Genomic DNA, 20005 nt, shown 5'->3' with positions numbered 1-20005 from the left:
AGAATGTCTCAGGTGCATACTGCAAGGCCCCGCTACTCTAGTGAAGGCACAGGATTCGGGATTTTAGGATGCCAAATATGCGCTTGATGACTGACCTGGTGCATATATGTGCCCTCTTGTACCATCTTTCAGGTGCGCTAGTGGGCGATAGGTGCAGTGTGAGGATCCCTGGCTGCAGGGCATAACCACTGTTACCTGTGGGGGATATATGAAGGGGAGACAACATGCAGTGAGACCTCATAGTACAATTACATTTCACTGTGGACATGAGAATTCAGTACCTAGTAGGTATCCTTCATTAAAGTCATCTCTCTCTAATTTCTGGTATATGCCACTGTGTCTATATGAGTCATGTGTGCTTCCAAAATATTTTGCAACAATGTCTGTGATGATGTTTGCGTCACAGACAACTTGCATGTTGATGGAATGTGTGCTTTTCCTATTACAGAATACATATTCTATGCTTGAGGGGGGACATATGGGCACATGGGTCCCATCTATGCACCCCATGACCTGTGGAAACCTTGCTATTCTATAAAATAATTTTTTTGTATTTTCTAGTTCCACATCATTCCTGGGCAGGTAGATGTGTTGATGGATGTGGTGTAGCATGGCATCTAGGAAATAATGTAAGAAACGCGAAAGGGCACTCTCCAACACACTTCTGGCCACTGCAATAATGTCTTGGTAACTACCAGTGGCCATTAGGTGGAGGGAGGACAACACCTGCACATGTGTGGGGATTGCATTGCTGCGCAGGGTTCTGCTTTCCAATTGTGGCTTCAAGGTGTCAATGAGGTCTCGGATGACAGTGGTACTAAGCCTGTACTGGTCATATATCTCTTCCTCTGTCTTCTCAAACAATGCCATCCTGACTCTAAAAATCTTTTCCTGTCTCCTCCTCCTCCGCTGAGCAGCCAGTATCTGCACCCTCCTTGCTATCACATACAGGGCAGCAATTGTGGAAAGATTTCATATGCATTCTGTGCCTCTTTTTATAGGCTGGGCATGTTTATCACCTGGTTCTGATTAGTGATAAATTGCATGGGCAAATTGGCGAATTTGTGCTTTTTCGCAATTTTCAAATGGTCTCTACATTGTCATTTGCGACTCACTAATTGTGAGTTGCTATTTTCGGAACACAAACACTGGTCACATTTTTTGCGAGTTGGTTTTTGTTTACATCGCAGTTTGGGGATTTGCGAGTGCATTTCGTACATTGCGCTCAACTATTTCTATATGCGCAAACCGGTTAGCGATTGATTTTGAACTCGCAAAATGTTTCTACATCTGCCCCTAAGTCTCAAACACATGGCTAAAATAGTAAAAAGGAAAACAAACTTGTTTGTGGCAAGGGATTAACAAAAGTGGGTGCAGAGATGTCCATAAATTAAGAAATAAAATGAAAGTATCAGCATAATATAGATTTTCCAGAGAAGGAATTTCTGTTTCGTTGGTCTCTTTTTAAATAGATTCCTCCCCAAACATTAGAGAGCATGTGAAGATGAAAAAGAGCTTGCTTACATTCAAATAATTGTGCCTAATTCAAAGATAATCTGCAGAATCAGATTATTTCTTGTGTAAACTAGGATTGTTATTGTTTTGTGGCTAAAATGGAGATCCCATAATATGCATGTCACCTACACTACCCAAAGCATTTGGAGCTCAGGATTCCACGGTAGAGTCTTTTCATCACTTGGCTGATACAAGAATGCCTTCTTTTTCTGTTTCCTGTATGAAAAGCCTTTGAAACCACATATCGCGTTAACGATCTAAACTATTTTAAACGTATCAAATTTAAGACAGTTAGAGACAGTGTTTTTATATGGCTGCCTATCGCAGCCAAAAGTAATCTGTAGTTAATTCACACCAAGCTCCCACTCTGGGAAAACCCAACGTTTCCAGAAATTTTTCAAGATTACAGAGGCAGATCATCTAGTATGGGATTCTATATTTGGGCGATATGTACAAGGCAAGAGGAATTAAATCATTCGAAGTTTTACAACTTCATTATAAACTGCCTACTAACCTCCTGTTTAAATATCTACAGATAAGGGATTATCTACAGAAAAATGTGGACTCAAATATGATTACTAAATCGTTCATTTGGGATCTCTTATACGGGGAGAAAATTAAATCTCTTCTAGGCAACATGTATAAATTGCTGACTAGCTTCAAAGCAGATGGGTGTGTAAAATTAGCAACACAATGGAGCCAAGCGCTGAACTTGGTGATAACATCTGGTATGATCACTCAGGCTTTGGGCAATATTGGTGACTCAGTCCATTCTGTGAGTCTGCAATTACAACAATTTTGTACAATTGGTATGTTGTACTATACACCTGAAAGGATCAATAGATGGGCAGGAGGTAATAGCGAGGGGAAAAGACTGCCTAAATGTAGGACTCAGGCTGCAAATCTAATAAATATGTTCATAGAATGCTCGAAATTGCAACCTTATTGGCAGAAGATCGGTCAAGTGTTCTATAATAAACTTGGAGTGGGACCTACATTTACGGCTTTAGAAATTATGTTAGGTTACAAGGCAGATAAACCAGCTTTGGCACAGTCTTTTTCAATCATGATGGTAGCAGCTAGGCTGGCTATCGCTCGGATGTGGGTTTCCCCGCTGCCGCCAACTATTTATGACTGGTGGTCTATTATTAAAGAAACTTACGGCATGGAATTCGCACTGGCCAACGCTAGGGGTATAAGCTCTATGGTCAAGAATGCGAAAATTTGGGGTCCTGTAGATCTTGTGATATAGTTTACCGTAGATAAAGAAATTAAGTTTTATTATTTAAATATTGGAATGTCCTAGATCAGGTACATTAGTTGATGATTATGATTATTCTTACTACATATTTGGATATGTCAAAGTTATTCTTATGATGATTACACGTATATATTTTGATCTATGTTATGAATTGATGTATATTACCCTTATGTGATGTCAATGACATTTTGTTTTTAAAAAGAAGCCATAGCATCACATTTAATGATAGGACGGTGCAGTGTGAGTGCCAGGGAAATAAGAGACTCGAAACCACGATATCCAGATAAGTGTAGTTAATGCACCAATAAGACCGACAACCTCTCCCTAGGTTGTCCCAGCTGTGAATGCTCTGTAAACTCCAGAATACTCAAACCAAAGACATCCATAACATTCTGTAAAGAGCTTATATGGTTTAGCAATCTGCTAAGTACTTACATAGTTATGCAACATCTCCCATACTATAACACCAAAACTCAAATAAACGTAACTATTATATACATAAACATCAGGCTAAATGAAACACTTTATATAAAATAAAATAGCATAACACCAAGCACCATGGTTACAAATGATTATGCAATAACAAAACTAAGATATGACTAAGGGCCTGATTATGATGATGTGGGATGTATCCCACTGTTGCATTTCCGGTGATCCGACCGATGCCTCCTCGGCGGACCGACTGCCAGATTACAATCTGTGCGGTGACACTGTACCAAGAAAGCCACTGACATTTCTGCTACAGTGGCGCCAGAGGCAAAGGTGGCCCATGGAGGGGGTCCCGCTAAGCTTCCTGCCAGTCCAATCAGGATCTACATTTCCGCCGAACTTTTGCTGATGGGGACACCGCTATGCGAGAGTCAGCGGAAAGGCAGATGAAGAAGAGAATATCTGGCTTGAGGGTGAATGTGCCCTTTTAAAATGTGACCTGTGCTCATGTTTTGCACTCTGCTACCTTCTGGTCAGGTGCACAAACTGTTCTATTGCACAAGATAATGCAAGGAAGGAGTACGCCCAACTGGTTGGAGGAACTGTAGCATGGCCGTCAATGGCTTCTGGCTCATTACCTGAACCGAAGCGTGTCACTGCCATGACTTTGCCGCCAACACAGCGCCAACCCAGTGGGAAACTCATGATATGGTGGGAGGGATGCTGGTAGCTTGCCAGTGTTTTCTGGACTGCTACCGCAGTGGGCTGGCGATAAGAACACCTACATTGTAATCTGCCCCACAGTCTTTGAATTTGACAGGGATAACTCTTACACATTCACTATGAGTTCTAATTTTTTCACTGGCGTCAAATATTTTCTCACTGGTGTCCATTACTTCATTAACAATCTCATCATTGTGACACACACAATCATCATTTCTTTCACAGACTTCAACAGTACAATTAACAGCACTCTTGTCCTTAACAGAAGAAGGAACATCAAATTAAACTTTTCTTGATAACGTGAGCTTGCACATCTTTAATGTTCACAATGGATCCTTTATTCCACCAAACTTTATCTTGGAAAAGAACAGCCGTTTTGGAGGATTTAAATACTTTAACTGGTTTGGTAAACTTTGATTCCCCTTTCTTCACTTTGAAAGGTTTTTTTAATGAAAACCCAATCACCTACATGCACATCTACACTTTTAACCCTACTGGCAGAATCAAATATTCTTTACTGGATTTCTGATTCTTCTCTACATTCATGCATACTGTGTCCAGATCTAATGGCACAGTAATACATCCTGTACACTCATTAAACCTGGAGAGAATTAAATGAGAATGAGGTTTCCTGCCTCTCAAAAGTACAAAAGGTGCAACTCCAGTGGTACTGTGTGGCGTAATATTCTAGCTCCAAACTTTTAATTTTATATAATCTGTTACATTTAGATTGCCAAATATAGCAGCTTGAATGCCTTCTTTAAATAAGTGATTAGCCCTCTCTATCTAGACCAAGCTGGACTATGCAATGAAATCTAGATGTGTTGTATGTCGTATTTGTTGCACCAATCCTGCATTTCACATTGATATAAAATGTGTGCCATTGTCAGTAACAATGGATTTAGATGCACCTTCAATGCACATTATTTTTGCACCATGTGCATCAGGTGATCTCCCAAATGAATAATACATCCACTTAGAATAGCAATATACAGCCACAATCAAGTACCTTGAGTCAGTTTTCAATACATTGTATGGACCAGCTTTGTCTGAACCAGTTTTTTCCTTGGACCTTCAGACCAATGCATAGAAGTAAGTGGAGGAACTTTAACCTTTCGATGTTTGTCGGAACTTAAACTTTCCTTGCACTTTTCTACATACATTCTAACCGGTGAATCAATACCTGTCCACCAGTAGTGAGCTTTGTCCTGCGTACAGTAGCTGAAATACACAAAAGTCCTTTGTGGGCAATCCTTAGGAACTTGTGAGCAAACCATGAGGAGGAACATAGCAATATTGCCTTAATACAATGGCATTCACTAATGGTGGTTCAGAAGCAAGTTGTGAAAAACCCTTTAATTCTGGAGCTAACAATCTATCCCTTGGCCACCCTTTAACAATGAACTCTTTAAATTTGTGCAATGCCTGATTATTCTCACAACTTTCATTCAATTTTTTCTCCTTAATATTACATTTCTCTGTGGCATCAATGACCGCCAGGACACAGTCATCTTCATGATTACTCTTTTCTTCCTGAATATCTTCCACTGGTAACCTTGACAAGAAGTCAAGCCTCACATTTTTATCTCCCGCTATATATTTAACGTCAAAGTGAAAACCTTGCAGCCTTGACAGTAGTCTTATCAATCTGGATGAAGATTTGTTGGATGAACTATTGTTTAACACATATATTGATGGCTTATGGTCCATAAACAAATCAAAACATGTCCCCCATATGTACATTTAAAATGTTTCAGCTGTCAATGATTAGACTAATGCCTCCAATTCTATACTATATTTTCATTCAGTTTCTGGTTAGAAGTCAAGATGTAAATGCCACAGTGTTTTCTTTGGCGTTAATACTATTACTAAGAACCGATCCAAGTCCATATTGAACTCCATTACTAAATGGACACTTTCTCTTGCCACTCTGGCTCTCCATGTTCCATGTCAAGGTCCTTTTCTCAGGCTGTCTCTATCACCAGTGCAGTGTTGAATCTATTCTTAAGCTAATAAAGCATGTGAACATACCTGTAAGGAAAAAACACACAATCAGAAAATGGAACACATTATTCTATGCAAGAAGAAATATAGGGCTGGTAATGTCAACTTTAGCCTATTAACTCAACGATGCACCTTTAATACGGGTGTGCACAGTTAACCACAACTGAATAAAACTGTCAGTACATTAGATTCATGTTAAAGTTCATCAAGGCAAAATAACATTTGAGTACACTTCTCAGATTGTGACAAGGAACTACATTATAAATGCAAATCACTAGTTCACACATTACATAAAACCATTTTGTTTGTTTTGAGGCTGGTTTATTAATCAACTCTCAAAAAGTATATTATTTAATACAGTTAAGGCACAAAGTGTATACATGTCTCTAGTCCTATAGTAAATGCACTTTAATATTGATGTCAAGTGCAACACTTTACATTAATAATGATAGGGTACACTGAATATGTAGTGCTAATGGACATATGTATTGTGCATTTGTGACGTGTAAGGGTGGAGCCAAAATTACGGGGCTTCAATCCCCCCTCTGAGGGCGAATCAAACCTTCAAATCAAAAGAAGCATTTTTTTATCAGTTTGACACATCACAGTCTTGCAGTTTTCATTATTATTCTTCTAGATCATCCATAAACGTCATATCATCATAGTATTTGCTTTGTCTGGTTTCCAGTTCTATTTCTGCTCTCTTTCTCTTCATTCACCTTGTCACTTTTGCATGTTTGTATCACTTATAGACTACAAACAAGAATAATCTACAAAGATCAATAATCATTAGGGGTTTCAAGATGCTCCCAACAATTCCATTCTCTAAGGGCCAGATGTAGGAAGGCTATTACTGGTCGGTAACGGCCGAAATCGGCCGTTACCAACCTGTTATAGACTTTTCCTATGTAGGGGGCACATTTATCGATTCGGTAAATAACGAATCGGTATTTACCGATTCGGTATTTACCGAATCGGTAAATGAAATGTAGGAAGCACTTCAAACAGTGCTTCTGGGCTTAAAGGATTCATTATTTACCACCAACTATTAGTTGGTGGTAAATAACAAATTCCTATGTAAATGCCAATATGTGCATTTACACCTGTGCCATGTGACAGCCATACATGCCCTTTGGGCATGTATGTGTGCCACATGTGCACACAAGCACTAATTAGGGTGCAACAGGGTGTCAAAGTGACACCCTGCCACCCTTGACTTTTTCCCAATTTTACTGAATCGGTATTTACCGATTCGGTAATTGACATTCATTCCTATGGGAATGAATGGCAAATACTAAATCGGTAGTTACCGATTCGGTAAATACCGAATCTTAACGATTCGGTATTTTTTACCGAGTAATTACCTACATAGCATTTACCGATTCGAAAATACCAAATCGGTAGAATTCGGTATTTTCGAATCGGTAAATCTAAATTACCTACATCTAGCCCTAAGTTTCCAAACCATCTGCCTGTAGCAGAAATCCATTCCCTGTTGCTATACTCATGAGTGGTGCTGTCTAGACATTGACCTTTTCATCTAACCAGAAATTATGCTTCCAGGTCAGTGTGACACCCTCTCCAGGATGTCGGGTAAGATCTTTCACCATAGCTTTGCATTGCTCGGATAACTGATTAGGAGACCTGGAGGAACGCTGGGTGGTAGGAAATTCATGTCGGCCCAATGATCCCACAACTTTCCCATAAAAATGTGATTATTTTTCATCTAAATATGAGGTTTGCAGGGGATTATGGGTAGGAAAACAATGGGGGATCCACACAATACACACCTAACTGGACTCCCACGGGTGTCTAGTTTTCAGAACTGTCTGGCTTTGGTAGGTTTCCCTAGATGCCCACCGAGCCCGGGTCCAAAAACGCAGGTGACTCCCTTGCAAAACCAGGTCTGTATGTAATTGATCATTTTGAAGTCTCCACATTCCGTTTTGGGCCATTTTCTATTGCGAGCACTAGGCATCTCCACACAAGTGAGGTATCATTTTATCAGGACACTTGTGGGAATGACCGGTTACTCACCGGTAATATTCATTACTCCGAGTCGTAGCCCTCCCCGTCCCAGTCCTTACCCATGAGCATAGCTCCTCCCACCAGAACTCCCAAGCAACTAAAAACCCATCCCTTCCCTCCAGGCCACACCCACACCCTAAGGCATATAAACATGTGACCCGCCCATCCACATCCTGTACCACCAAGCACAAGAAGCCGAACAGGGAGGGAGGGATGGGAACCAGGACTGGGACGGGGAGGGCTACGACTCGGAGTAATGAATATTACCGGTGAGTAACCGGTCATTACCTCCTCGTCAGCCCTCCCCGTCCCAGTCCTTACCCATGAGCAGATACCAAAGCAAGAATCGGCATCACACAGGAGCAAAACAGACTCAAGCCGCACAGGCAGGAAGGTACACAACCCGAGCAGAACGCAACCCAGCGTCCCCAAACCCAGGAGACACAGTCCCACACATCAACCAACGACTAGAGGACATAAAAGCTCGAGGAGAACACCCAGCAGCACACACGTAGAACACAGCCAGGGAGGCCCCCCGGAAGCAAGCCCAAGAAGCAGCCACCCCCGAGGCGAGGAACCTCGAACCGACCCAGGCGCCAACACACCACAAGCCCAACAGCAGGCCGCACAGCCAACACAGCCACCGACTGAGAGCAGCCACAAAAGGCCCCAAAACAGGACCAGTCAGCCCAAAGGCAACAAAAAGGGAAAACCACCCCATAAAAAAGGCACCGCAGGAAGGAGGAACACCTCCAGAGCCCGCACAACCGTCAAACAGAGGAGCTGCACCTAAACCCCAGAAAGAGGAACAGGACAGAAAACAGGCAGAACCAGAAACCCCAACAAGGAGCAAAGGAACGAAAGAACGGCGCCAGGAGGAACCATCCAAAACCACCCGGACACCAAGGGGCGCACCGGCCAATGCCCGAAGCATGAAAGGCCAACACATCCACCCACAGAGCTCGCAGGGAGGACACAGGCCGACCAAGTCGAAGCCAACTGCCCAGAACCCAAGAACCGCACCGGAACCCAATGCAGACACACCCCGTGTCGGACAGAAATCCAGGAAGGAAAACCCCACGGCCGGCACATGAGAGGCGAAGGGCTTCTGAATCGAGGAAAGGCACACAGCAGGCCCCCGCCCAACAGAAGGACAGGGCAACCACCCCCCAGACAGTGCCGGAGCAAACCAGAGAACAACCTCAACCCAAGGCGACCCCCGGAGATGCAAAACAGGACCAACAACGGAACCCCGAACCAGGTCAGCAAGAGGCTCAACACGGACAGGGAGGGAAACACCCCACGCAGGAGAGACGCCACAAGAACAAAACCCCCGGCAGACAGAAAACCCAAAAGGGGATTACAAAAAGTACCACCAGGGGACACAATCACAGCACTGGCAGGAAGCGAACCCAGGCCTCCGAGGGCGGGCACCACCAAAGGCACAAGAACCACCCACTAGCCAAAGCTCCAAGGTACCACCACACAGTCCGACCAGACCGACAGGAACCTCAAGAGGAGCCAAGGCAGAAAGAGGCCAGGCCAACCGAACCGACCACAGGTGAGAAAGAAAGCAGAAGAAGGACCCAAACTCACACCGGTGCGAGCCTGCGCCACCAGAGGCACAAGACAAACCATCGAGCCAAAGCTCCCCGGTCAACACGAAAGCACCACAAGAACCAAAACCACCAAGGGACACCACGAAAACAGAGGCAGGATATGAACCCATCTCCTGTGCGAGCCCGCGGCAGCAGAGGCACAAGACACACCATAGAGTAACAGGTCCAAGAACAATCAACGCCCAATAAGCCCAAGACAGTCACAGAGGCAACCGCTCACGGGACATAAAAGGGCAGCCACGCAAGAGGAGCGAACCACCAGCCAACAGGACCACCCGCGGCCAAAGGCCACACCCCCCGGAAACAACAGCAGACAGCCCAAAGAAGCCGGAACCCAAAGCCCCAGAGCAAAACACACCAGGGGGGAACAAGTGCCAACGGGCCCAAGGAACAAACCCCACAGCAGCAGACAACAGCCGCCGAACATGGAGCCACCGGGGAGAAGTGGAAGACTGAGCCCCCAACAACCACCGCAGTCCTTGCAACAGAGCCAGCCCGCAGGGCACCGGCAGGAAGACCCCCCAACCGAGGCGCCGAAACCACCCAATGAACAGTAGCCCCCGAGAGGCGCAAAGAAAGGAAGACTCCAAGAACAGAATCCACCCAAACCGACTCAGGAGCCAGCAAACACCCAGTGAAAGGGCCGGAGCCGGAAGGAAAGAAGAGGAAGAATCAACCAACCGTCCAAGGAAGGGAACACCCGGAACCCCAGAGCAGGTCAAACAGAGTAGCTCAACAAAACCACCCAGTGAGCCAAAGGACAGCAATCACACCAGGAGACGCAGACCATCCAAAAGGCAGCCCCAAAAAGCGGAAATGAACAACACCCCCACTGAACGCAGGAACCACCACGAAGCCGCGTGAACTGTCATATGAAAGCAGGCGCCCCAAAGAAGAGGGTACCACACAGGCCCAACAGAAACGAAGCCCCGAAAACCGAGAAAGAAAGCCCGACACATCGCCAGAGAACCCGGAACAGGGCAGCGCAGAACACATCCAGTAGCCCAGCCCAACAAGGAGGGACCAGAAGAAGAGGAAGCACTCAGAAAACCCCGAGACATGTGGAAGGAAGGGACCCACCGGCCGCGTACCACACCACAAAAGGGTCGGGCAATCAAAGGTAACGAAAGGCAGACCAAAAGCCCGCTCACAACTCGTAAACCACCCACACCAAGAAAACGGACTGGAGCCAACAAGAACGACCACAGCCGCCAAACCGAACAAGGGCACCAACGGAACCCCAAACTGGACAGAGCCCCCGAAGGAAAGCCCCACCACAGCAGCCCCACAAGCAGCACCGCCTCCCCAGGCCAAAAGCACAATAGCCATCGAACAGCCACAGAGGACCAAGCCGCAGCCCAACCAAGGGAACCGAAGGGCACATCCGCTAGGAAACGCAACAGCAGTCCCAACACAGAAAAAGCATCAGAGGGATCTCAGCCCACAGCACCCGGCAGTCCAAGGTGGCCTCCCAACCAGGCACCAACCAGGCCCGACTACGCCTAACTCCCGAGAGCAGACCAGAGCAGGAGAAACCAGGGAGGCAAGGCCGTAGGCCGCACAGAAACCCCCCACAGCCTTTAGCAGAGGACGGTTTCGACCCATTGACCACTCGGTTATGGGCCCAGCATGCTTCCGCTGCGCCACTCTGCTCCTCACAGAAGCAACCGAACCCAAAAGCAGGGGCAAGGCACAGACAGAACCGTAAGACCAGAGGCAGAAAAAGATGGATCCAAGGCCTCGCAACAAGCAGGACCATAGAATAAGAAGGAACGTCACCCACAGAAACCAACAGGCACCGAGAAGGCACACCAGCCAGCAGGGATCGACCATCACCACAGCCAGGATACCACAGTGAACCACTGTAAAGGACACCCCGCCGTCAGAGTCAGGGGAAAAACAAGTGTGACAACATCCTTCCACCCCCCCTCAAGCACACCGCTCACAGAGCACAGAAAGAAGGAGGCCAACAAGCCCCATCAACAGGAAAAAGGGGAAAAAGTCTACAGACTTCCCACCTCCCAAGGGCCTAGGGAACCCCAAACCGTCCCAAACACGTAGCAGAACACCGGGAAGCCCGCCCACAGGACTCACGCGAAGGGACGTCCGGGGTCACGACAGCAAAGCAATCAGCACATGACAACCGAGAAGGAGCAGCGGAAGACCCAGCGACCACCACCCCCCAGTCACAGCGGAGCCCAAACCACACATCTCCAGTAGGGGAACAGAACAGAGAAAGTAGTGCCCAGACCAAGCAATGCAAGATCCACAAGGGCCAACAGGGAACGCCACACCCCAACAGGACAGTAGGCCAGCCCAAACACGACATAAAGAGGGAGTCCCGGACCCCCCCAAACACCATGGTCCCACTAAAGCAGGGACTCAAACGCACATGAAACCACATGTACCCAAGGGGAACAAAACAGCCGCCAAGCAGACCGGCACACACCCACCTGAAAGGAGGACAGACGAGAAGAGAAGCCAGCCATGCACAACACCCCCCCCCACCCCGGGCGAACCCGCCCGGGCAGGGAATCAACCTGGAAGAGGGGAGGCCCCAGCAGGAAGACAAGTCGTGCCACCACCACGGGTCCCCGCCAGAAACAAAAGCAAGCCCCACAAAAGGGGCAGAGAGCGACCCACGGCAGGAGAAAGTGGCTAAGGGAGAAACCAAGGACCGACAGCACCCAGAGTCCCGACCCCCCAAAGAATCGTCCCCAGGCAAGCATTTTGTAAAGAAAACAAAGCACATTCTCACCGTGAAGGGCTGGCTCAAACACCCACACGCTCCACCGTACAAAGAGGATCAAGTCACTACCTGAAACAGACGTAGCCGAGTCGCAGCCCAACACAATCAGAACACCAGTGCCCCCCCAGACGGAAGGACAAAGGGATGCACAGGAGAAAGAGCAGGCAGTCCAAAGACCCAAACAGACACGGGAACATTGGAAAGCGTAACGGCGCGTGTTTGACGAGCACCAGTTGCATCACAGAAGGACACACTTAACGTTTAGTAGGCTGGGGAGGAAATGCGACACGCTCAGAACCAAACGAGGTTGAAGCAACGCAAACACCCGAAAACCGAGTGTAAAGCCGGAAACAGTGCACGGGACACCACATCCTTGCCCCCGAACACCCGGACAAACCAATGGCAGCAAACAGCGGGAAACACGGGCCCGTCACGAGAACCCAGCCTCCAAACACACTACCAAGGAGGAGCCAAACCGCCACGCCACAGGCGAGCAGAGAGGCCAGCCGCGCCCAACACCCCCCCCCCCACCCCGGGAGAACCCGCTTGGGCAGGGAACATACCCGGAAGAGGGGAGGCCGCAGCAGGGAGACACCACCCCACACCAGGCAGTCAAGGCCCCCCAACCCCACGGTCCCGCTAAAGCAGGGTCTCGAACGTACATGGAAAGAAAACAGGTACAACAGGGGAACAAACGGCCGCCCAGCAGGCCGTTTCACACTCACCCGAAAGGAGGCACCGGTCCAGCACCTCTCCACAACGAAGTTGCCAGGAAATGAATTCCGCAGAAAAAACAAACAGGATGTGGATGGGCGGGTCACATGTTTATATGCCTTAGGGTGTGGGTGTGGCCTGGAGGGAAGGGATGGGTTTTTAGTTGCTTGGGAGTTCTGGTGGGAGGAGCTATGCTCATGGGTAAGGATTGGGACGGGGAGGGCTGACGAGGAGGTAATGCTGGGTGGGTGGAAGTATGTGGCTCCCGACAGATCCCAGAACTGTCCATCACAGAATTGTGAGAAAAATATTTCTTTTTTACAAAGTTTGAGGTTTGTAAGAGATTCTGGGTAACAGAACCTAATGAGAGCTAGACCAGTCATGCCATCCTGGATTTCCTTGGGTGTCTATATTCCAAAAATGTACAGGTTTGCTGGGTTTCCCTAGGTGTCAGCTGAGCTAAGGCCCAAAATCCACATCTAGGCACATCGCAATAAAAATGTCAGCTTTCAGTGGAAAAATGTGAAGTGTCAATGTTGCGTTTTGAGAGGTTTCCTGTTGGGGGCACTAGGCCTACCCACACAAGTGAGGTACCATTTTTATTGGGAGACTGAGAGGAACACAGAATAGTAGAACAAGTGTATTACCACTTAACTTTCTCTGCATTTCAGCCTTCCAAAGATAAGACAGTGTGTAAAAAAGAGGTTATTTTGAAAAATGCCCTGTAATTCACATGCTGGTATGGGTATCCACAAATTCAGAGATGTGCAAATAACCACTGCTTCAAAACTCCATATATTGTTCCATTTCGGAAATACATCGGTTTCCTCAATACCCATTTTTCACTCTTTATGTTTTGTCAAATGATTTGCTGAATACCCTTACACAATGTAAAACCATTGTAAGGCACAGCTCAGTTATTGGCTCTAGTTACCTTGTTTCTTGGTGTACCTACAAGTCCGATATATCCTCGCAATAAGAAGGGTCCAGTGGATGTAACAGTATATTGATTTGTAAAGTCTGCCTTACTTAGAAGTTACAGGTAAAAATGTCGGCACAAAAACCCAATTTCAATGTTTATTTATTTCAACTGTTATATTTTATAGGAAAACCTTCAAGGAGCTACACAAATGACCTCTTGCTGAATATAGACTTTTTCTAGTTTTCAGAAATGTATATCTGTCTGGGGTCCATTATTGTTTTCACATTCATTTCTACCACTAACTGTGGGTGAAAGCACAAAAAATCGGAAAAATAGGTTATTTTGCACTAAAATGCAAAAACTGTGTAAAAAATGTTGGTTTTCTGGCAAAAGTCTACCCGTTCCTGAAAGTTAGAAAGATGGTCATTTTAGCACCACAAACCCTTTGTTGATACCATTTGCAGGGAAAAAACAGTTGGTTTCTTCTGCAGCACTTTTCCCCATTTTTCTCCCCAAAACAAACTTTAGCTGTATTTTGGCTAATTTCTTAGTCCCCTCCACGGGATTCAACAAACCCTGAGTACCTTTACAATCCCTAGGCTGTTGGAAGAAAAGGATGCAAATTTATCATAGATTCCTTGCGTGGACGCAAAGTTATAGGGGGTAAGCCAAAAAATGGCTTAACTTGGGGGGCAAGGCCTACCAGCGAAGGGGTTGAAAATGCAGTTACATTTATTTTGTTACTTATTTGTATGTTTTGTGGAAATGTTTAGCATGGCTTTGCAGCTTTCTATTAAGTTTACTTTAATGTGGGGCAAGTGTTTATTTTATGTTGAAAGAGAAACAAAAAAGAATTAATTAAATAGTATAGTTCTTGATAGATTGTTGTCGTTTAGGGAGTTAGTTTTTTTTATAGCTGTTTGGATAAGTTCCTAATTTATTCTTTTTGTATACTTACTTTTTATTTGCTCTTGCTGCTCAGTTATTGTTGATATTTTCTGGCAGTTTGTTGACTTTGATTTTTTTAAACTTTTAGGTAGTCTATGAAAAGCAATTAAAGTTACACAGTGTGTTGCTATTCAATTGTTTCTTAATATTTTGTAATTTGGTAAAGTTGCTTTATACTTTAAGCATAAGTATGACTTACTTGTATATTTAGTTGTAGGGATTTATAATTTCTTTTAAAGTTGTTTGTTGTGAGATTCCAGCAGTTTCCTATTCTTGCAGTGTTTGTCATTCTAGGAGTAACTATTTGCTTTAATCAGCGTGCCTTCTAAATTGTTTGGTTAAATGTGTGTGTCATTTTGTTGGTTAAAGTTGTTTATAGAGTTATTGTTTATTGGCCAGTTAAGTTTAGTTTGGATTTTTTATATCAGTTGAGTCCTTGTTTGGTAAATGTTAATTTATGTTTCATTTATGTAGCAAAATTTAGAGTTGTTTTAAATAAATATAAGTGTATTCATTGTTATATCGTACAATATATTTTTGTTTGTTTATTCAAGTTTATAGTTAATAATAATATATTTGGCGCATTTATTGTATGTTAATCAGGTGTAATTTGTTTTGTAGTGAATATTTTATTTTTGTAGGTGTAATATTTTTTAATTTAATTATAGATGTTAATAAGTGTACGGTTTATTGTAAGTAAATGGTTTATGTTAAAATCTGTACTTTCGTGTTAATTTTGTGTATTTATTCATGATTTGTATGATAATCTGGAGTCGATATTGTGGTAATTGATATTTGTGACATATTATTACATTTATTTATAAGTGACAATATTTGTGTTTCCGATATTTCAATTTTTATAAAAATCAGTGGTTTTGACAATGATATTTGTGTGCTCAATGTTAATGGTTTTTTTTAGGTATGTACAGGAAGGCAATTTTTTTTCTCCAATATTACATTTCTTATATTTGTGTGTCTTGATATTTGTTGGATCAATATCATATTAGTGATCTGTTTTAGCATCATGCTGATGATTCACATGCTTCAACACAAGAACTTCTGAAAAGACCAAGGGCCCGATTATGAGTTTGGTGGTCCAATCCCTGGACCGCTGTTGAGGCGGTCAAGAAAACGCTGCCAAGCCAGCGGCACTCTGACCGTTGTTTTAAAATTACACCACCAGATTGTCTGTATTGTGTTGGCAGTGCCACGGCAGCTACATGGTTCGGCTCATGGAGAGCCTGATGCATATGATGTCGCCATCGCAGCACCACTTGCACGTCGGTCGCACATTGTACCATGCACCATGTCGTGCATGGCAAACAGTGCACGCTTGTCAGTGGAATAAGAGGGGCAACAAAATGTGCACCCATACACTTTGCCAAATGGGCAAATTCACGCTAGGGCCCTGTTTAGGGCCCCTTCCCTGCCTTTCCACCAAACTTTTCATGGTGGGGTCCCTGCCATGAAAAGGTTGGTAGAAAGGCAGGTTGTGATTCGTACGGCGTTGCTGACATCGGCACCGCCGCCCACCCCTCCCATCCTCCCCACCTCCACCATTGAGGTAACCAGGATCCTGGCAGTGGCAGCTGTCTTGTGGCGGTCTGACCACCATGGTCATAATTGGGCAGTCGGACCACAGAGGAGGCGGTTGTCGGACGGCCACTGTGAGTACAGTAACCTTTGGACCACTGTACTCATAATCAGGCCCCAAGTCATAATTTGAATAATAATATTGAAGATGACCCTTTCCATAAAATAAGCTCAACAATAAACTACAGGTAACTCTATATGGCAAGGGAAGATGGTGGTAAGTTATCCTCTGTGACTAAAGCAGGCAATTGCATACGCACATAGCAATCTCTAGCATCCAGAGTGTAAACATAGTCACAAAGCAATTTGGAATAAATATTCAGTGAATAGTCTCTTTTAGATGCAACTGCAAGTAAGTCTTTCTCATCTATTAAAGCTAAAGTACTGTCAGTTGGAAATGGTGTTTGAGGGACATTTTTAGACCTAAACTCCTCTACAAAAGAAAGTGTGGATAAGCTCAAAATGAATATCAATGTTACAACAACAAAACAATCCGACAAAATGCATCTACATCTGCCAGTATCAGTACTAGACTCCATGGTTTTTCTGGTGTCAGACCATTTAGGTGGAAGATAGCAGCACAGTCCTCTTGGTCAGTTTCCACCTGTACAAACAACAAAATTAAGTTAAAATATTTTTTCTTTAAAATATGTACAAAGAGTCTTTGTGAGACTTCCTTAGCCCTACTTTGTGTTCTTCTAAATGACAACCTTACGCTCCTTCGGCAGACTTGTGCCTCTGTACTCTTAGTAGTTTGAGCAAAGCTATTAAGCCCTTTCTAATAAATGTGCAGTTCAAACTTACTAATGAACACACTCATGGTAAATTGACTCAGCCTGTTTAATGTCAATGCAATTTCAAAACTTAGTTCAGCCACAAATTTCATTTCAAGGAGGCCCAATTGGATGCAAGTTTTTATAGCAAAATGTCCAAAATGCTCTCTACCAGTTATTGACAGCAAAGTATGCCCTTCCAGGGGGGAGTACCTTCGGCAGAGTACTCTTGCCCTCTTTGATCTTGTCACTGCTGGCCCTTCCTCATCATTATCACTATCACGTGGACCAGACCCTTCAATACCATCTGGGATAATGTGTGGCACATGCACTTCAGACAATCTCTGTCTCCCTCTATCCTGTCTTCTTTGCCACCTGTTTCCAGGTGCAGTTTGCATTACTGCTGCACTAGGCCTTTCGCAAGGGTCTGAATCTGGCGCAGTCAACCCTACAGGATGAGACCCTTCTCTAGAGAGTTCAACTATTGACTCACTCAGACCTCCCTCAGGCCTAACAAGTGTTGTTCCAGATTTTTGTTGGTCCCAAACAGCTTGACTAACTTGCTCCTTTTGTCTCACTGTAAACACCAGCACTTCAGGGGCAGGTGCTGTTACATCATCAAGGGGTCAAGGGACTTTGTGAGTATGGGCAGAATGCACGCAGGTGGGGATACCTCCGCACGTCACAGGTGTTGTTGCTCAAAATGGCTTGGTAGAGGCCTCGGGACTGAGGTTGCAAACACGATTCACCCTAACCCAGTCGCCTGGACTGAGGTCCTGGCACTGCTCCTGTTAAGGTGGGGCAGTAGCCTTTACAACATGATGAGACACAGAATGCACCATATCAGCCAGTCCTTTGTAGTAATCAAGAATCATGTCATCTGCAATGTTCAAAAGTGCATTCGCCGGCACAGTTGACAGTCTAATGGTTCTGCCCTTGATTATTTCATGAGGAAGCAATCCTGTCCTCCTATCTAGAGCACTGCTTATGCTCACCAACACAAGAGGCAAAGTATCAGGCCATTTCAGACGTTTCGAGGCACACACTTTAGCCAATCTGGATTTGAAAGCCCTATGGAGCTGTTCCACAATTCTGGAAGCCTTCGGCCGATAACTGGAATTTAGCCTCTGTTCGACTTTTAATGCGGCCCACAATATCTTAGCTCAGGCTTGGTATTCTCTCAACAACAACTTAGAGACTATCATTCCTCCGGGTCCAGTAAGCTTCAACCCTATGTGAGAACATGCACACAATCACTAGAGCATGTGACCCTATTGCACACAGGCATCTAGAAATAGTCCAATTGTATCCTGTTGAGGGAACCTCCTGATCTCCCTATGTGACTCATTGTTACCACCGTTTTCCTACCTATATTCTTCTGCTGACACAAAGCAGCTGTGACACAACCCTTCTGTCATCAGTCTGAACCTGGGCCTAAACCAGGTCTGCCTGAACAAGCACACCATGGCATCTCTACCTACACATGTAGGTCCATGATAATGTATCACCATTGAAGATAACAAGCTATCTGGCAGCACAGGTCGTCCATCTCCTGAAACCCAAATACCATCCTCATCTCTTTTGACACAACCAGCTCGAATCCAGCCTTGCTGTTCTGCTTCTGATACCTCTAAACTTCCTCCCATGTATCAACTGTAGTTAACAACAGATTATAATTTGTGTCACCTGTACTTTCATTGTGGTATTTCCCATTGAAATTACAAGCATTTAAAGCACAATACCTAGAAGAGTCATTTGGAACTTGTTGCCCACAGTGATATAGTTAGTTCTATTGCAGTTTGCAGCGCACTTCATGACCACAATCTGAGAAGGTATCTGCAATGCCTTCAACAAATTATGCACACTCTCCCCATTGTGGATTGGAGACCCTTAAGAGGTCATGAATCCACGTTGTGACCATAACTGTCCAAAAAATCAATGGGGTATCACCCATAGAATGAAAGGACCTGGGTATGAATTAGCGAAAGGAAAAACAATGGTCCTTGACTATCAAAAAGAAAAAGCCTTACGTGGAAATCATTTCTAATTTAGGAAATGCAATTAAATCTGCATGCTTTAACTCAAGCAAGACGGGGGAGATATATACAATTTCACAATGATTTTATACACATTGAATGCAAAAAGAAAACAGTACCCTGATAAATAAACGCAACAAGAAAAGGATTGTAACCACACTCTGGATACTTGTACTACCAAAATTTTTACATATTTATTTACAATTTTCATAAAACAATTATGATCATAAACGGCGCATGGACTATGAAGTATAGTCAGTGAGAAAGAAAGGGGTGCTCAAGTGTTTAGAAGAAGGAAGGAAAGCGTTTACAATGTACAATTCTGATATTTACAAAGAACAAAGCGGGAAACCCTCCGCTATTATATATGCCTGTCCACACAGTTTGGAGGGGGAAGGGGTGGGACAATATAGGTACAGGCATACAAGTTAGAAAAGAGTCGACGTTTCGACCCTGGTGCTCTTGGGATATTTGGGGCCTCGGCTGCGGGTCTTCCTCAGGACAGGGGACAAGGATGGAATAGGAGGGGAACTTGGCCGTGATCCGACTGGTGGTCTGGAACGAACACCTGAAGTGTAAAGATGAAGTTACTGTTAGAATTTGTCTAATACTGAGTATTTACTAGAGTGTGGTACGGTATCAGATGTTGGGTACATTACCAATGAAGCTGGTCAGGTGGGAACTCAGTCCA

The sequence above is a fragment of the Lissotriton helveticus genome, chromosome 6, assembly GCF_964261635.1.
Source record: "Lissotriton helveticus chromosome 6, aLisHel1.1, whole genome shotgun sequence".
In the NCBI taxonomy this organism is placed as follows: Eukaryota; Metazoa; Chordata; class Amphibia; order Caudata; family Salamandridae; genus Lissotriton; species Lissotriton helveticus.
Note: the sequence above shows the minus strand (reverse complement) of the source record.